The 18,043-nt window shown below is 48.8% G+C and overlaps 1 protein-coding gene across 5 annotated transcripts in view; it reads left to right on the top strand.

Annotated features, from left to right (window-relative positions):
* ZBTB16 (zinc finger and BTB domain containing 16) overlaps positions 1-18,043 on the top strand; it is a 193,497-nt gene that overhangs the window by 29,859 nt on the left and 145,595 nt on the right. The gene's annotated exons all lie outside the window — the stretch shown is intronic.

Below are 18,043 nucleotides of genomic sequence, written 5' to 3'. Positions count from 1 at the left end.
GGTGGCCTCTTGGATTCTGGGTTTTTCTGAGTTGAGACCTTGGCCTGGCAGGCTTTTGGCACTTGGGGAAGCAAAGTAGGGATGCCTGGCCTAGCCAGAGAGCTGGTCTCCTCTGCGCCAACCCCACATCACAGAAATGCCTGGACTTCTTGGTGGTGACAAGATAGTGCCTGTGTGGTTGAGGGCTCGTCTGGGGCTCGTCCGAGATGTGGGTCAGAACTTCCCGATCTGTGGCTTCCAGGCCCGGGCTTTTTGTCCCTCAATCCTGAGAAACTGATTTTAAAATGTAAAGAAGGACTTGGTTTTCTCGGAGGCCGTGTGGGCCGGCCCTGGGCAGCCACGGAGAGAGTTTCTGCTTTTCCTGCGGGGCCGGGCGTGTGTGCCCTGAGGCTGCCCGCAATAGTAACATCTCCAGCACGTTCTCAGGTCCTTTCTGCCCTTCCCTGCAGCCCTTTTGTCTCTGTGGGAAGTTCAAGAAAACTGTATGCGGCCTTGTTTGTTTCTGCTTCCCGTTTTCTTCTCCCAAGTTCCAGAGTTTGTCCTCCCAACCCCTGCCCTGCCCAGGGTGGTGGTAGCGAAGTCACAGGGGGTGTGATGGTTACAGCTCCTACCTGGCTGCAGAGGCTGAGGCAATGAACTTTTTTTTTTGTTTTTGTTTTTAGTTTTTTAAAAATGTTTGTTTATTTTTGAGAGAGTGTGAGTGGGGGAGGGGCAGAGAGAGGAGGGGAGAGAGGATCTGAAGGGGGCTCTGAGCTGTCAGCACAGAGCCCGACGTGGGGCTCAAACTCACTAACTGTGAGATCGTGACCTGGGCCGGTCGGACGCTTAACCGACTGAGCCACCCAGGCACCCCGGCAATGAATTTTTGATAAAGAATCTTTCACGGTATTGTCACGACATCCCCTGCCACCCCCTCAATGTATTCGGATCGCGAATTCATGTGCACGTCAGGGCTGCGCGTGCCGGCTTCTGTGAATGCTGGTGCGGGTGGCTGCGGTGGTGGCTGAGCCGACCTGGGGGCTTGGCCCGTTTCCTCTGAATCTGTGAGCTTATGTGCTGCTTCTACCCTTCCTCGTGCCTTTTTTTCTTTCTCCACGTCGTCCCTTCTTTATGGTGGTACAGTTCTTGGGTGCTTCTCAGCTCCCCCCCCCACCCCCGGGACAGTATCCGGGGCCTGTGGTCAAGGGTGGACGCCAGCCTCTGGGCCTTCCCTACCCGCCCCTTCTCCATGCTTTTGTCCAGTTGGCCGGACAAAGAGAACGGCCCCGAACGGCCTCCCTCCCCCCACCAAACCAGTCAGGCAGTGGCGTCCGAGATGAGTTTCCTCCGGCCATTTCGCCCAAGTGCTTGAGTGATCCAAAGTCACCGGGACCGGCCAGGCCCCTCCACCTCCTCCTCACTGGCACCCTCAAACCAGCTGGGGCCGCCTCCTTTTGTCTTCCTGCCCCGGGGTGGCCGGTGGGTGCGGGCAGCGGGGCTGAGCAGAGCCTCTGGGGCTCTGTGGACCAGCAGCTCGCTACAGTAGAGTAGGAGGAGGTCTGGGGGCCGGAGGGGCAGGTCAGACAGGCCTCTTTTATTTACAGTCCTCTCTTTCACGGCCCCAGTGAAACAGGAGCCCCGAGAGGCTGTCGTGAAAGGGGACTGTGTTTGTGCATTCAGGCCTTCCAAGGCTTGCTACAAAAGGTGGGGGCGCCCGGAGCACTGAAGGGGCTTTTTGTCATTGACAGTTTGGCTTGGGGTGGAAGAGGGGCCAGAGAGTGGGGGCCGCTGCCAGGACCGCGAACGTGTGCGGGTTTCTGCGGCTCTCAGCTGCTCCTTAAAACTGAGTTTGTGTCTGGGGTCGACGGGGGGGCAGTTGGTCTTGACCGTCTTCTTTTGTTGGAGCAGAGGATTCCTTTCTCCCGAATGTGTCTCCCGATGGTCCAGTGGTCCTCATGTGAGCTATGGTTGGAGGTAGAATAGAGGGGACCCCATCTGCTCCCTCCCTCTCCTCTCTCCCAAGAGCAATTCCATAGGCAGAGACTGGCTTCCTTTGATCTTTATAGCGGCCTTTTCCTGATTCCTCCTCTCCCTGTATAATCTCTCTGAGACTTAGTTTGGCCATCTCTAAAATGGGGGGAGTGATAGCACCTGCCCAATGTATAGGGTTGTTGTAAGGATCAGGTCAGATAACACATGGGATTGTCTTGCACAGAGTTCTTCCCTTGTAAACTGACCAGGTCGTGGTCCCTTTATGAGTCTGAGGAGCCAAACTGGGGACCCCATTTTGTAGTCCTCCAGTCTTCCTTTTACCCTCCTCTGGCTCTTGGGAATCTTCATACTTGGCACCTTCTCGTCTGCATTACATGATAAAGGGAAAGGAAGTTTTCCAGAAGAACATTCAAAGGATTAAGGTTTCAAGCTGTAGAATACATGAAAACGCATACATACCACATACCACACTCAAAAATTGCCCTTTAAAAGCAGATCAGAGGGGCGCCTGGGTGGCTCAGTCGGTTAAGCATCCGACTTCAGCTCAGGTCATGATCTCATGGTTCATGAGTTCAAGCCCCACATCGGGCTGTGTGCTAACAGCTCAGAGCCTAGAGCCTGCTTCAGATTCTATGTCTCCCTCTCTCTCTGCCCCTCCCCTGCTCGCACTCTCTCTTTCTCTCTCAAAAATAAAAATAAACATAAAAAAAAAAAAAAAGCAGATCAGAAACCACCAGTGCCTGCCCCACCTTGGTAAATTCTGATCAGCCCCGGCAGTACATTCTTTGTGGACCCACTCTGAGTGCAGATAGGTGTCCCAAGAGTGTTTTTGCCTCTGCCTTTTTAGTTTTGAGATTTTATTTTCAGAACCAAAAATCAGGGCCACAGATAAGCACTAGCACAAAATGGTTTTGTTCAAGCCCATCCTAGAGAGCCTTGGGCCACTAGACGCCCTGGGTGGTTTGCGCTGTGGAGAAGTGAACAGCTCATGGGTGGGGTTGCCGCCTTCAGCTACCGAGGGGCCGTCTTCCTGTCTGACTTTTGTTCTCTGGCTCCCCCCCCCCCCCCGCCCCCGCTGCTTCCTCCCTCACACTTAATCACTGCTGCTCCCAAGGGGGATCCCCTCTGTCTTCCTTGTTCGTGTTCCAGAGAGGTGGTTGATAAGCAGCAGGACAAGAGGAAGGGAAAGGACACCTGGAAGGAGGTGAATGAAAGGCCTAATGGTAGAGTGTTAGTGGTGGAGTGTTGGTGGGAGACCATGGGCTTGAAATGTAGAATTAGAACCTCAGAAAAACCTCTTTACCATGTACTCAGGCCATTTCTGTGTCCTGTCCCACCAGCAGGAGGGATCTTATTTCTACCACTTAACTCATGTCCATTTTCTAGATGGTTTATTGAAAAGGCATCACACTAGCACTTTGGAACGATACATCATATGCTAGGATTGACTGGTTCTGGATGGTTCTTGTGTCGTCAAGAGGCACATTTCCTTTCTGCATTTGTTCGTTGGGAGTAGTGATGACATCATTGGTTCCGATTGTTAGCCCCTCTCTGGTTCAACTCTTCAATGTAGTACCTTAATGGTATTTTATTTTTGGACTTGTCAGTAGAAGAAAACCAAACCTGTTGGTCCACTAACAGTCTGAGACGTTGGTTCATTTATGCATCAGGATATTGAAAGAAGCTTTGTGGAAAGGTTTCCTCTCCCCCTTAGTGAGAGTGTGGCCTACCCCGTGGATTGCAGTGCTGTGGCTGCTGGTCACCCAGCTTCTGGGGGTCAGTGGGAAACTTGAGCATGTGGACAATAGGAAGGAGGTGTGGTCGCCTCGAGAGAGAGCCATTGCTGCTCAGGAAGTTTCTGTGTGGGCCCCAGCCTGACTGCTAGGAGTCTGTGTGGTGCTTTTGTGTGGATTAGAAAAGGCGCCCCATTCTTGCAGGAGGGTGCAGCTCCTACCAGGACCCGTGACTTGGTGAAGTGGATGGCGCTGGATTTCAAACCTGCTTCCCCTCAGTCAGTGCACAAGGTCCCTGGCGCAAGGGGGCTTCAGTGGTTGGAGGGGTCCTAGAGCACAGGCTGTTTGGATGAACTGCTTTGGGCCATCACCTCACTGAGCGTCTGTGGGGGGAGAGCAAGAGTTGCCAAAGGCCAAGGCCTCCAGGGATCTGTTTCACTGATCCCTTGACCAGCCTGTGTGCCCCCTTAGCCAAGAGCTTCCCGGGCACTGCACCCACAGCACCAGGCTCAATTCTGTAGAAGTGGGTGAGGGCGCCTGTCTGCATGTCTCTCGGCATCCCTAAAGCTGCCAGAAGTGTGAGGTGGGGTTTATGGGATCCTTCTAGCGTGAGTGTCTCTTGGGATCAGGGCCAAGGGAAACAGCATGAAAGGGTAGGAGTGGCAGAGAAGGTGGGCGCACCTGTACACGCTCCATGCTCAGTGTCACTGCATTGTGGGGTTCAGCTTGGGAAAACACAACCTCTCACCAGCCAGTTTCTTCCACGTGGATAGGGAGCAGGGAGAGAGACCAGTTAACAAGGCAGCATTTAGCCCTCTGCAAGAAGATCGGATTCTTTCGCCCCTTTCCTTGGAGCTCAGTTCCCCATGGCTCGGCTGTTTAAAAGCAACCACTAGGCATAGGCCTGCGGGAGACAATATGCCTGAGGTCACTTTAGCCCCAGAACACTTGGGCACTGTGTTGACAAGACTCTAAAGTGCCCACGGTAAGTAGACCAGGGCCTGAGAATAATTTCCATTTAACTAATTATTATTCTTACCGCAACAGATTTGAAATCTATTTAACTTTTCAGGGTCCCATAGCCTTTTAAATGTTTCGAGTGTATTCTCTCTGATAGGTTACCTTTTCTCTCCCTGTAGGCTATAATTAGTGTCCTTTACACCAAATTGGCTTAGAATTGGATGTAGAGAAGATAAGAATCAAATTACCAGTATTTATCTTGTAAATTCCAAAAGATCGACTGAAGACACTGTATTTAAAAAAAAAAAAAAGGGAGTTGGAAAGAAAAGTTTATTCTATGAAAAAGTAAATTTCTCGTGGTCTGAGCATCCCAGGGCCATTTTAATATTAAAGCTGCAAGCTTCTCTTGAAGGAACCTAAAATTGCCTTTTCCTTGTCTCAGTTTTTATTTCCAGAGGAGCTTCTGAAATATGTGCCAGGCTTTGGATGGTGGAGGGCTGATGTGGTCCAGAGTTTCCATTAAAATTTGGAGGTTTTCGGATTATCTGTGATTTCTGATTTTGTGGTACGACATAAACCTGTAAATATGCCTATCTGAAAGATACACATGCAATTTTTTATCTTGGCATTTTAAGTTATTAAGCTTTTGAGGAGATGGGAGAACAGATCTCCGTGACTCCTGCATGCTTGCATGTCTCAAAATATCAGCGTGCTAGTTTCCACGGGCTGTCTGGTCCAGTAAATGCCCAGCAGGTTTAAATAAGGTCTGCTCAAAAAATGTGCTTGTGTTTTTAACACTGTTGGCTCGTAAAGGTGCCAGGAGGTAATGACATGTTAAGATCGTTCATTAAGCTGTTCACCCGCATTGCCTGTACCTGACAACTCCTTCGTTTTCTCTCTCTTTTTTTTTTTAAGTTTATTTTATTTATTTTGAGAGAGAGAGAGAGAGTGAGTGAGTGCAAGCCAGGCAGAGAGAGAATCCCAAGCAGGCTCCATGCTGTCAGTGCAGAGCCTGAGACGGTGCCTCGATCCCATGAACTGTGAGATCATGACCTGAGCTGAAATCAAGAGTTGGACCCTCAACCGACTGTGTCACTCAGGCGCCTCCTGAGTCCTTCTTTTCTAAGGCACACTTCTGGTCCAGACTCTTATCTGTATCAGGTGAGGAAGTGGGGGGTTTTGGCTGCAGCCCCGGCTAGAGGCGGGATAGGGGATGCGTGGCACTTCACGGGCACTTTGGTGACCACATGTATATACACTCTCCATGCGCCTTTCTGCTTCGGCAACGTTGTTGACTAGTTTTCCAGTTCTCATTCTCTCTTTTTTTCTCTTGTGGTTCTGATGAAGGTGTTGGATGCCAAAGCACAAGTGATGGATTTATTTCAAAAACAAAAATGTATTTTGTGGAGTGCCTGGATGGCTCAGTTGCAAGAACGTGTGACTCTTGATCTCAGGGTCATGAGTTTGAGCCCCGTGTTGGGTGTAGAGGTTACTAAAAACAAAACAAAACAAAACTTAAAAAAAAAAGTATTTTGTGAGACTTTCCCTTTCTTTTTAAATTATTAGCGTTTGTTTATTTTTTGAGAGAGAGCGAGAGTGAGGCTCGTGAGTGGGGGAGGGGCAGAGAGAGAGAGAGAGAGAGAGAGAGGGAAACACAGAATTTGAAGTGGTCTCCAGGCTCTGAGCTGTCAGCACAGATCCCGACAAGGGACTCAAGCCCACAAGCGGTGAGATCATGACCTGAGCCGAAGTCAGATGCTTAACCGACTGAGCCACCGGAGCGCCCCAAGCCATTCCCCTTCTGACTATGTATCCAAGAGAATTGAAAGCAGGGATTTAACCAGGTAACTTGCACATCCACGTTCATAGCAGCATTCCTCTAACAGAAAGGTGGAAAACAACCCAGATGCCCATAGGTAGGTGAATGGATCGATAAAAATGTGGTGGATACACAGAATGGAGTATTACTCAGCCTCAAAAAGGAACGAAGTTCTGACAGACTCATGCTACAATGTGGATGAACCTTGAGGACATCATGCTAAGTGAAATAAGTTAGACATTAGTGGATAGGTATTGTCCTGCTTCTGAGAAGCCGGTTCATAGAGACACAGTAGAACAGAGGTAACCAAGGAGCTGAGGGGAGGGGAATGGAGTCCATGTTTTAAGGGCGTTTGGGAGGAGGAAATGGTCCTGTGGGTGGATGGATGGATGCACAATGCTGTGAATATGCTTATTGCCGCTGAACTACACACTTAAATAAGGGCTAAAATCGTGCATTTTATGTTCTGTTTTACCACAGTAAGAAAATGTATTTGATGTTAATTGCCATACCTGGCATTGGAGACAAAATTTCTTGGAAAATACTTAGACCATTATACTACTAAAAATCCTTTGCAGGGGCTCAGCTGGTTGAGCGTCCAACTCTTGACTTTGGCTCAGATCATGGTCTCATGGTTTCGTAGGTTCGAGTTCGGTGTTGGGCTCTGTGTTGAGTGTGGAGCCTGCTTGGGATTCTCTCTCCCTCTCTCTCTCTCTGCCCTTCCCCTGCTCGCACCTTGTCTCTCTCAAAATAAAATAAGAAATTAAAAACAAAAATCCTTTGCTGAGTAAAAACAACCACGTGTTAACCTGTATGCAGTCTTGAGTATCAGCGGTCAACCTAGCCTTCCCGTTCAACCATCATCATGGTTATTTGCTAGGTGAGGTTGTTTCTATCGGATGCCTCCTGTAAGGTGATAGGATTACTGATTGGGGTCCTGTGTTTTTATTACTCCTGTGATTCTAAGTCTCCTCCTTTCTGGCTCTGGAACTTTTTTCTCTAGTTGACCACTTTCCATGGGTGATCCTGAGGAAAATCTTCCACTCTTGATTTTTTTTTCTAACTAAATAATTTTTTAAAAATGTCTGTGGCTTTCCAACACAGGGAGGTTTCAGTGAGGAAGGAAATTCATTCCCAGTTTTCAGAATTCCTGAAACTCCCGGAAGAGGAGTTTTGTGTTTTCCGACTTGGTGCCCATGTGTTTGTCCTCTGGGGCCCTGTAACAGGCGCACATGCAGCCACAGATTCTGTGAGCTTCTGAAGAGCAACTTTTCTGGCCCTTCTTCCCTTCCTCTTAGTTTGGTTTTAATTAATTAAAAATTATTTTGTTATTTTATTTCTTTTTGAGAGAGAGAGAGAGAGACAGACAAAGCGCAAGTAGGGGAAGGGCAGAGAGAAAGGGACGCACAGAATCCGAAGCAGGCTCCAGGCTCTGAGCTGTCAGCACAGAGCCCGACATGGGGCTCGAACTCTCACGGACCGGACCATGAGATCATGCGTGGCCTGGGCTGAAGTCGGATGCTTAACTGACTGAGCCACCCAGGCGCCCCAGTTTGGTTTTAATTTAAATGAAAATTTAAAAACTCCTAAGGAAATTGAAAGGGGAACTCGGTGCCCAAGTCCGTTGGAATTTCAAGAAAAGCACAGAAGTTCTGGAAATGGAAGTTTCCTCTACCCGGTGGTGTCATTGCTGCCAGCAGCCTCGCTCTGTGCTTCTGAGGGTTTGATGGCCAGCATCTGAAGGTACGGGCCATATATATAGTGCCGGGCGTGTGGGCACGTTGGCGCTGATCTGAAAAAGCTTAACTTTGGCATTTCTAGGTTTATTTTAAACCTACAACCTTTAACGCCAGACACAGAGCTGCCTTCCCACTTAATGTAGCCATACATTGATTGCTTTTAATTAGTGTTGGATCTTTTTTGGTGTTTTGCAGCTTGGGATATATAAAAAGTCTGATTTAAATATAAAAAAAAAAAAGAAAAAAAAGAAAACTTGAGACATTGTCACGGGTGCTGCAGAAATCAGCACGGGAGCTTTTGAAATCCTAACCTCCCCGTCCTCTTTATTTTCATCTTGGGTTGGGTGGGCCGAGGACCAAGGGAAAAAGAGTCCCGTTTGACCCACGTCCCGGACGGAGGTAATTTTCTTGCAGTGTTTTGGCAGAAGGGAAACGTCTGTATTTAAAATAACGAGGGTGGCGAGCTGGGTTTCCATCGCGTAAACGATACTTGCTGCAGATCAGTAGTACCATCAGAGGAACGGGCTCTGGGCTCAGGCCGAGAGGGCTGGGGTCGAGCTCTGGGGTTCAGCAGTTAGGCAATGCCAGTGCCCGCTTGTGGTTTCCAGCCCAGAATGCCTCCTGCTTTGCTTGCACGTCGCCACCCCTGGTGGGAGGCCTCCACGCCACTGTCGAGTTCTACAGTAAATATTTCAGACATCCTGGGCCCTGCTCCCCTTTCCCTGCAGTAAATTACATATTAAAGTAGCCTGGTAACTGAGCACCGGTTGCCGTGAGATAAGGGCTAGGAAATCAATATGTTTGCCATGTGGCTGCTTGTTTATGACACCTGCTTCTGGAACAGTTGAGCAATGTTCTGTTTGTTAAGGCTGCATTTCAGAAGCTTGTATCCTCCTAAAACAACCGCGATCTTACTGGGGAGAGAGTAGTGCTACAGCAGATATTGATTGGACTTCTCTAAGTATGGAATTGCACTCTAAACAGTGGTCTCACAGCCTGTGATTCCCCCCTCCCGCCACTGTTGGAAAGAGGGAGGAGGAGGAGGTAGATACTCTGAACATATGTATCATAAATCTATTTTATAACGCCTCCGATGTGGTCAGTTAAAAGGAGGAGTGCGGCTTATAATAAGGAAGTGTAGGTGGTGTTCAGATTTATCTGTTCTTTGTCTACCTGGCTCATACCAGTTTCGTTCTCTCCCAACTCCAGGTCCTCCCCGATAGGTGCTTTTCCAAGAGCAGCAAAGGCAACGAGAAACATAGCTATAGCTGTTGGTAAATAAACATTTTAACCTAAGTCTCCAGGGTGGTTTTATTTTAACGAATGGGTGATAACTGTTGTCTTATGATCCTGCCTGCTGGTGGGTCAATGGGCCTTAGGGGCTGTGCGGTGTCAACTCAGGCCAGTGAAAGAGTGTGTGTGTGTGTGTGTGTGTGTGTGTGTGTGTGTGTGTGTGTTGGAGGGTGAGGGGGCGTATGGGGGAGTCATCTTTGGAGACAGCAGGGAGACCACCTGCTTCATTTGGCCTCCCATTTTGGAAAAGAGCATCCGCGATGCAACTTCTTTCCTTGCCTTCGGGATGCAGTAGAATGAATAAATTTTCAAATGAATTTGGTATTGTGTTGGTGTCCTTGGGGTACCAGGAGCACACGCCCTCCCAGTGTTTTTGCACCTTTCTAGGAATTATTCCGCTGCCTCCACCCCGTCAGTGTTAGTGACTTGCAGTGGACGCACACAGAAACAGTTCTTCTTGCCAAAAAGTGAGTTAAGGGTTTAGGAAGAAACACGAGCCCCCTCGTCGAGCACTCCAGAGGCCGCTGTGTCTGGGCTCCTGCCATGTTGCCCTGTACTGGGGAGACGATCTCTTAATGATGCTAATATATTCGGAGATCTGATTTTCGTTTGTGTGTTTCTAAACCCAGATTGTCAGGTTCTCCTTAATTGCTAGTGGCAAAATGTTACTTTGCTTTCTGTTTTCCATGTGATAGTAAGTGGCTTATCCAGGCATCTCTCCCTGCGCATGTTCAGCCCAGGCAGATGTAAAACTGGCTGGAAGTGGCTGGAAGGAGGGCTTGGTGAGCTGAGTTGTACCAATCCCAGTCCAGGGCAGCTGAAGCTGTGTCTGCATGGCTGATGGAGAGAGTAGTGATAACAGGCATTCAGGGCAAAAATCTGTTTTCTGCCATCCCCCACACCCTATTCTTCAGTAATGCAGTTGACCCTCTGAACAGTACAGAAGTGAGGGGTGCCAACCGCGCCCCCCCCCCCCCCCCCGCTGTGGTCAAAAATCCATATGGACTTTTGACTTCCCAACAACTTAACTCATACCGATTGTTGACCGGAAGCCCACATAAACAGCTGATGAACACATGTTCTGTATGTTACATGTATTACATACTGTGTCCTTATAATCAAGTCAGCTAGAGAAGAGAAAATAGTAAGGAAATCTTAGGGAAGAGAAAATACCTGGGCCATACTGTAAAAAAAAAAAAAATCTGTGTTGTTCAAGGGTCAGCACACAGTAGACATGACAGGTGACCTATTTTGAGGAGGCTAGTCTGTAGGTATTTGATGTATTTTCAGTTTTTGTGGTCCTGGTCTGGCTGGATGACAAAAATGTCTGAGGGGTGCCTCGGTGGCTCAGTAGGTTGAGCGTCTGACTTCGGCTCAGGTCACGATCTCGCATTCGTGAGTTCGAGCCCCGCGTCGGGCTCTGGGCTCACAGCTCAGAGCCTGGAGCCTGCTTCGGATTCTGTGTCTCCCTCTCTCTCTGCCTCTCCCCTGCTTCCTCTCCCTCTGTTTCTCTCTCTTTCAAAAAAAAAAAAAAAAAAAAATTAACAAAAAGGTCTTAAGTTGAGACCGGTTCAGGTATTTCATCCTTCTCGTTGGGAGAGTGTGGTCATACAACAGGGTACGAATTCCAGGGTGTTGGTGAGCTGGCCTCTCTCCTCTTGAGTTTATTCAGCCACAGATGGAAAAGGGTGAAATGGAATTCGGACCTTTCCAGGTATTTTAGTTTTCTGGGAGATTTTTAATCCTCACACAGTGCTGAGAACTGCAGTGACTCTGACCTTTCTGACAGACTTTTGTGAGATAGGGCGAATCTACCTTTACGAAATGATTAACCTTTTATAAGACTGGGATAATTATAAACTTAGGCCAGACAGCGGCTGTCAGATTCCTGGCTTTGAAAGTTCAGGTATTTATTGCTTTCACAAAACTGAAGGCTGGCTTGGGAATCCAGAAGGCCCCCTGGGTTGGCGGGAGCCCCTAGAGGAGTTGTTAATGAGGAGGTGGTCTTGTGAGCTGGCATCTTGGGTCTAGAGGCGCCCGTAGGGCCAGAACATTGCAATCTGGTTTGCTTTTTGTTTGTTTTGGACAGTTACCTCCTCCTGTAAAGGGATTTGGAATATTCATTCATGTAGGACCCATCCCTTTCTGTATTCTCCAGTTCAGCATTGGCGGTCTTTGGGGCCAGACCGGCACGTTTTCCTCCCCTGCTTCATTTGTTTCACTGGTTTTACTTGAGGGATTCGTTGGAAACTTGAGGGCAACATGATATGGTATGGTGGAAAGAACCCGAGTTCTGGAGTCAAGACAGACCTAGGTTGAGAGCTTGGGCACTTTTTATTTTTATTTTTTTAATGTTTATTGGGAGAGACAGAGAGGAGGGGGGAAGGAGCAGAGAGAGAGGGGGAGAGAAAGAACCCCAAGTAGGCTCTGTGCCAACAGTACATAGCCGGATACGGGGCTCAAACTCACAAACCATGGTATCCTGAGGACTTGAGCCGAAATCAGGGGTTGGTTGCTCAACTGACTGAGCCACCCAGGTGTCCCTTGGGCACTTTTTATATTATATGTCCTTAGACCGATCACTTACTGTGCAAATCAGAGGAGAAAAACATACGTAGGTGTCTTTCCTACTATTGTTGTGCCCAATGAATGTCAGCTCCTGTGTGCTCCTTTCTCTTAGGCCAGAGGACCTGCTTGAGTATCTTCGTATTTTTCGTGTCCCTGCACACAGTGGAGATGCATTCAAATATCTGTGGCTCAGTTTTTAGAAAGTTTGTTTATTTTTGAGAGACAATGTGTGTGGGGAAGTGGGGGAGGGGCAGAGAGAGAGGAAGAGAATCCCAAGCAATTTTCCACACTGTCACTTTGGATCCTGACATGGGGCTGGAACTCATGAACCTCGAGATCATTACCTGAGCCGAAATCAAGAGTCAGTTGCTTAACGGACTGAGCCACGCAGGTGCCCCCGTGGCACATTTTTATGTACATCCATCAGGGTGGTGATAAAGGAACTGGTGGCATCCCAGCTGGGTAAGATTTTTAACAATGGTTTTTGGTTTCTCTTCCTTATTTATTAAAAAAATTTTTTTTTCACGTTTATTTATTTTCGAGAGAGAGAGAGAGACAGAGTGCGAGCAGGGGAGGGGCAGATAGAGAGGGAGACAGAATCCGAAGGAGGCTCCAGGCTCTGAGCTGTCAGCACAGAGCCGGTCGTGGGGCTCAAACTCATGAACCGCAAGATCATGACCTGAGCCGAAGTCAGTGATTAACCGACTGAGCCACCCAGGCGCCCTGGTTTCTCTTCCTTATGCAGTCAGGGGCTGCTATTCCTCGATAGAGTCGCATTTTCCCTTGCCTTTTGGCCTCAGCGTCAGGGACCTCCTTTTTTTTCTTTTTTGGTTGGGTGGTCTGTGTCCAGCTCTGTTGTGGGTCTTGCCTGGCATGTTGGGGTTGGCATTGCATACCATCAGTGGTGGCTGGGATGTCCTCCTTCACAGACCTCGGAGGCGCAAGCCTCAGCTGCTTCTCCCTGCAGACTCTCTCTCTGTTGCAATTTCCCTTTCCAGGAAAAAAAAAATCCTTAAAAAGTGCTTTGGGAAAGCTTTCTTTCTCATTGTGGTCGTAAGGCCATGGTGAGCCGTGGGCAGCCAAGTTTGGGTTTGAATCTCCATGGGGTTTGAGGCTGCTGAACTGCTATTCCTAACGTGCTCTTGCCTTTTTATGCATGGACCGTCCTTGGGATCCTTGGTGAATTTTTCACTCTGGGGTTTTTAGGAGAAAGGTTTGTCATTCGTCATCACGCTCCTCATCCATCACAGTTGCAGTAAGAGTGGTGAGAAGGAAAAGGTGGAATCAGTTGTTCAAATTTTTCTTTCTTCTAGGTAAGTAAGTCTCCCCCCCCACCTGGCCCCCATCTTTCTGGAAATGAAACCATTGGGAAACGTTTGGACTGGTGCCTCTGGGATGATCTTGGCATACGTAGGAAGAGGGATGCTTTTTGTTGATAGCCCTGGGGTTGGTCCTGTACCCCTGAGGTGTGGTTTAGCCAGAGGTGAACAGGCATTTAACTATTTATGGGGTGCCTGGAGAATTCTATGGGCAGGAGAGCCTAGGGCAATTCCAGAAAAAAAAAAAAAAGGCCAATCCTGGAGCTTTTCTAGCTGCTTCCTTCTTGGGCTTGAAGGCTTTGCTTCCTGCCATGGATCATAGCCCCCAGTGCCATCCGAGTGTCAGGTGGGGACAGAAGTGTTAGCTGACGTCCTTCCTTGGCATGTGCCGTGTTAACCGATCCGCTCAAATGTGGCTGCCTTTCAGACCATTCTGTCTTGCTCCTCTCAGCTGCTGGGAACATTAAAGGGCCTTATTTGAAGGCAAGCATTACAGTGTCAATGATGCTGAAACAGGAGGCACTGCTTTACTGATGTAAAACGGCGCTTGGTTGCATTGATAATTATTCCTGCTTCAGCCACAACACTATGATTATTGAGGTTAAAATGTAGGGGCGAGAGAGCCTTGAGGTCATCAGGAGCATTGTCCTGCCTTTAGGCCAGGCCCTGTGTGGAAGGAAGGAGGGAGTGGACTGGATTGTGTGGGGAGGGAAATTAAATAATGGTTGGAATGCAGGAGGCAGACCCTCACCCCCAGCCTGAGACAGACCAAAGCACCATTAACTTGGTGATGGGCACAGAGGGTGGGGACTGCCTAGGGGCTGCAGGTTGGCTGAGTATTCTGCTTAAACACACTTCCACCCCATGCCCCCCCCCCCCCCCCCGTCTGTTTTTTAACGTGTGTACCGTCTGGTAGGAACCGAAGAGGTTTGGCTTTTTTTTTTTTTTTTAACTTTGGAACATAAAAGTCTCTACTTGCATTTGTGTTTTGGTAACCACATGTAACAGCGGTGGAATCTTTCTTCCCTTTGCTTTCTCTGAACTTTCCAGAGAGTGGGCCCCTATCTCTCGGGGGATTAACTCCTTGTGGCCCCCATGTCGTTGGTGCACCCCCACCCTGTGTCAGCATCTAACTCTCTGTACACAGGATGTTTTCTGTAGCCCTTATCAGATGGTTTCGGAGATGCAGGGTGGAGATAGAGGTAACGTTTAACCCATCCTGAATTCCTTTCATGAGCTGGGGCCCAAGGTGAGCTCAGCTGCAGAACAGAGGGAGGGCTTGGCTAGAGCCCCTGATGCTGGGCTTCCTATATCAAAGGGAGGCGTGGAGGCCTGCGGTAGGGTGCACAAAGGAGCTTCATTTCGGTGGCTTATTTAACACCCCTCCCTGACACCAGCGTGTGGGTTTAGAGCCCGAGGAATCAAAGAGAAATTGAACAAACGATTCTTTCTTGTGTGTGGGCTCAGTAATCGAATTTGTGGGATATCCACACCAGTTCTCTCCTCCTTCCTTCCCCAGCATTTTGGTCGAGGTGCCGGGTTTGAACACTTGCCGAGTGTGGGTTCTGGAAGGGAGCTGAGGCCAGCTCAGGCGTCTCTGCGGCAGCCCTTTTCCGTAGTGATGCATTTGGATTATGTAGAGGTTTAAACGATCGCGTTTATCCCCGGTTGAACGGGCATGGACAGCTGGGAACTGACCAGGTTCTACTCTTCATTCGGCCCTACTGGGGTTCCTACTTTCAAGGCAGAAAGGATGGAAACAGAATAGGGAGTGGCTTAACACAGCTTTGTGAGTAACTAGCAAACATGTGCCAGCCTGTATGTGGCGCCTGCTACCTGGGCAAGGACATCCAGCACCCCAGATTTGGGCATTTCTTTTTCGGAGGGCCGCCCATCTCTCCTTAGTCTTTTCTTCCCTTCTACCCCCTTTTCTGCAGCAGGAAGGGAAAGGAAAATACCCCAGAACAGCCACGGTCAGCTGTGTCCCCAGGAGGCTCTGTGTGACCAGGGCAGAGGGCGAGCGGGGACAGAAGAGTGGATTGGTGCTGTGTTGTTGTGGTTTGCTGAGAATTCTCCAGATTTCTCTGGCTATGACTGTCAAATTCAGTGAAGGGATGGGCCTTCTGGAAGCCAAGAGGTAGGAGGTCTTGTGGCCTGGGAACCACCAGGCCCGGGCCCTGGGAGCAACTCACCGTGGCATTGGTCCCACCTGCTTCCGAAAGAGAGAACGTCTTTCTAGAGTCTGCATCACTGTGTTTCCATCACCGCTGGAGAACCACCCTGCTGAACAGACATTGACTAATTTTTGCTCTCCTTCCGGCTGACATCAAGGAGAAAGGTCGTGCCTCTTATCATTGAGACATTCTTGTAGGGCACAGAGTAGTCTCAACCACTTTGAGTAACGGGACTGAGTCCATTTGGGCATCAGAAGGGGACTTTGTCATTAGGGTTTTCTCTGAGATCACGGTTGGTTATCATACCGCCAATCATCCTTGCTTTTTTTCTGACCCGTTTTGCCAGGGGAGCTACCGACTTGACCCACAGCCATCCTCCCACCTGGGGAAGACCCGTTTGTAAAAACTTAGACCATCGGTGTTTTGGTGTTTTGGCACCTGCTAGGTGGATACAGCAGTACGTTTAGGAAGTTCCTTCTGACATCTGATCTTTGTCTTGTCGTAATCTGAATATACCCCTCTGATTCTTCCAACAAGCCTGTGAGCTGGGGCTGGCCGGACAGCCCAAAACTCAGAATTAATTCTCTTGGGTGGAACCGTGGGTGTGGCTGTTTTTAGGTGGAGGTGACAAAAAAAGAGGTGTGGTATATGTTTTGGTTTCAGGCTAGCCAGAGAGCTGGCCTCTCTGAGTTCTCTCGTTTGTTTATAAAGTGTGCTTGAATGAGGTTCTTTCCTTCTCCCAGCCTGATAGTCTCCTAGGTAAACTTAGAAGGAAGACAGATACTTCTCAAACTGTCACCGTGGGTGCCATAAAAGAGACATTTGGACAGTGGTGCCGGGAAGATCCTTGTCTTTGCTCCGTGTTAATACGAAGGGATTGGGGTAGCCCTGATCACCAGGGGAAGGCGGTTTTTCTTCATTTAGCTTTTAATTGCTTTCTTTCACTTTTATGTATAAAAGATTGTCCATTTAATTAACTCAAGAATGCAATTTCAAAAACACTAATGCTTTACACATGATGGCTTTTAAAATAAAAGTAGCATTCTAATATTGCATAATGTTTTCCTATTCCCCCCACTCCTCTCCGCCCCCGCCCCCGCCCCCGCCCACCACCCCTCCAGTCTGTATTAACCTTTAGCAGCCAAGCGTTGTTTGGAGGAAAATGCTGGTCTTGATGGTGAGTCTGCCTTGCCTTCTCTTTCCACTCTCCACAGTGATAGGGCAGCCACTCCTTTCTGAAATGTCACTTCCGTGAAGAGGAGGTGGCTTTATTTACCCTCTTTAGGGGTCACGGGGCCTCTGGTCTTGTTGTTCCCTTAAAAATAATTATGGTGGAGGGGCACCTGGGTGACTCAGTCGATTGAACATCCGACTCTTGATTTTAGCTGAGGTCATGATCTCGCGGTTCATGGGATCGAGTCCCGAGTCAGGCTCCGTGCTGATAGCGAGGATCCTGCTTGTGCTTCTCTCTCTCTCTCTCTCTCTCTCTCTCTCTCTCTCTCTCTCTCTCTCTCTCTCTCTCTACCTGTCTATGTCTCTATCTCTCTCTCTCAAAAATAAATAAACAAGCTTAAAAAAAACCCAATATGGTGGGTTGGATGGGAAAAGGGGAAAGAAAATAAAACCCTGGTGCTTAACTCTGGTTTTGTTTGGACATTCGCTAGGAGAAGCCTCCTTGAATTGGCCCCAGGGTTGATGATTTCACCACCTTCCCCTTTTTGACTGAAAAGGAATGCAGCCTACCTTATCGCTACCCACGATGTTGCAAACTCCCCACCTTAGGTGTGTCTGCTTTTCTGCTGGAGGTTCCTCCGATCCCAGAAGTTGGCACTTAACACCAGGCTTCATAGCCCAGTACCCACCAGATGGGTTTTGAAAGTACAGTCCTGTTGACTAGTCTTATCTTCACCAGTTGGGTTTGGGGGGAGGGGCAGGAGTCCACACAGAGGTCCATGCACATCCATCCACATGCTGCTCGGTAAGACAGCTGTTACCTGGTATAGTGATCCCAGCCAACAGGTGGAAGGAGTCCTGAGGGTCTCTTTGATTTTGTAGCTAGGGGGTGGAGCCCTGGAGGGGACAGTGAATTGCCAATAGTTTCTCTGCTTGAATGAGACCCACTTACCTGTTCTCCTCATGCCTTCTTGGATTTTCTCTGCTGGATAATGACCTGGGCCCTGGAAGGGACCTCAAGAGTCACGTGACTCACTCACTTGCCTCAAAGTCTGCTTGTGTTGTCTTCGTTGTCTGGCTCTGGTGACGTCCAGAGAAGAGCTTTATGGACCTTGTAACACGCGCTGTAAAACACTTTGCGTTTGGATCTAATTTCACTCTCAGATGAACCCTGTTTCCTCCTGCTCTGGCCTCCTTGGCGACGAAACGCTTGGTTGTTTGGAGTGAACAGACCCAGTAGCTGTGCCAAGGGCTTCTCTGTGTGGTGGTGCAGGTCACTTTTCAAAGGGCTCCT

The sequence above is a fragment of the Acinonyx jubatus genome, chromosome D1 (assembly GCF_027475565.1).
Source record: "Acinonyx jubatus isolate Ajub_Pintada_27869175 chromosome D1, VMU_Ajub_asm_v1.0, whole genome shotgun sequence".
In the NCBI taxonomy this organism is placed as follows: Eukaryota; Metazoa; Chordata; class Mammalia; order Carnivora; family Felidae; genus Acinonyx; species Acinonyx jubatus.
Note: the sequence above shows the minus strand (reverse complement) of the source record. Positions and strands in the feature narration are given on the sequence as shown.